The sequence below is a fragment of the Eurypyga helias genome, unplaced genomic scaffold (genome assembly GCF_000690775.1).
Source record: "Eurypyga helias isolate BGI_N326 unplaced genomic scaffold, ASM69077v1 scaffold12179, whole genome shotgun sequence".
NCBI classification, from domain to species: domain Eukaryota; kingdom Metazoa; phylum Chordata; class Aves; order Eurypygiformes; family Eurypygidae; genus Eurypyga; species Eurypyga helias.
In genome coordinates this window covers 35,075-35,531 of record NW_010270164.1, presented here as the reverse complement: position 1 = coordinate 35,531, position 457 = coordinate 35,075, and the positions used below count along the sequence as shown (strand labels likewise).

General features: G+C 50.3%; 1 protein-coding gene across 1 annotated transcript in view; it reads left to right on the top strand.

Moving 5' to 3' along the window:
- Window positions 1–457, top strand: part of TLE4 (transducin-like enhancer of split 4) — a 17,404-nt gene that overhangs the window by 1,470 nt on the left and 15,477 nt on the right. The gene's annotated exons all lie outside the window — the stretch shown is intronic.

The window sequence follows — 457 nt, the reverse complement described above, 5'->3', positions numbered from 1 at the left end:
GTTCCAGTGCCTCACCACCCTCTCTGTGAAGAACTTCTTCCTGACATCTAATCTAAACCTCCCTGATTTCAATTTATACCCATTACCCCTGTCCTATCACTACAGGCCCTTGTAAAAAGTCCTCTCCCAGCACCCTTGTAGGCCCCCTTCAGATACTGGAAAGCTGTAGGTTGAGGTAAGGACAGGGAGGGATTGTTCAGCAGTTACTGCCATGGGGAAAACCGAATTTATGTGGGGAAGAAAGATTTTTGATTTTGCCAATCAAATCAGAGTAGGACAATGAGAAACAAAACCAAATCTTAAAAGCACCTTCCCCCCACCCATCCCTCCTCCCCAGGCTCAGCTTTGCTCCCCATTTCTCTACCTCCTCCCTACAGCTGCACAGGGGGACAGGGAACGGGGGTTGTGGTCAGTCCATCACACCTTGTGTCTGCTGCTCCTTCACCCTCCCGGGAGG